Source organism: Camelus ferus, chromosome 8 (genome assembly GCF_009834535.1).
Source record: "Camelus ferus isolate YT-003-E chromosome 8, BCGSAC_Cfer_1.0, whole genome shotgun sequence".
Lineage (NCBI taxonomy): Eukaryota > Metazoa > Chordata > Mammalia > Artiodactyla > Camelidae > Camelus > Camelus ferus.
The window spans coordinates 24,830,776-24,831,299 of NC_045703.1; the positions used below are offsets into that span (position 1 = coordinate 24,830,776).

Below are 524 nucleotides of genomic sequence, written 5' to 3' on the forward strand. Positions count from 1 at the left end.
GGGAGGTTATAGCTCAGTGGCAGAGTGTGTGCCTACCATGCACAAGGTCCTGGGTTCAAACCCCAGTACTCCCATTATAAATAAATAAATAACCTAATTACCCCCCCCAAAATAAAACAATTAAATAAAATAAATAAAGTGTCTCTTTTAAAAAATTTTTGGAATCATTCAATACTCTATGATTCTAGGTTTAGCAAAGCAAGCTGAAGGAGGTCTCTGGCAAATTAACACTCTTGATGCACCTAGCAAGGTAATTAGCTAAATCTGATGAGAACAGCCTTTTCGATGATCAGGAATAATCTTCCTTTGAAATTATGTATGATCACAGGGAAAGGAAGACTGTCAGGAGAAAACTGTTAAATTTTGAAATGGGCAAAAGAGATTACCGGGTGTCCTTTCAAAAAAAGGCTCAGCCTTGTCAAGTGGACCCTCCAGGGCTTTTCTGATCCTCTAGGAATGCGGCTTTGATTGTTTTTGACTAGACTGTTTTAACAACTGTGGTAGATGTTCACATGTAGGAAACT

At 38.4% G+C, this 524-nt stretch overlaps 1 non-coding gene across 1 annotated transcript; it reads left to right on the forward strand.

Annotated features, from left to right (window-relative positions):
* On the forward strand, positions 1-74 carry TRNAG-ACC. The gene has a single exon. It is a non-coding gene; the product is annotated as a tRNA-Gly (tRNA).
* The last annotated feature ends 450 nt before the right edge of the window (positions 75-524 follow it).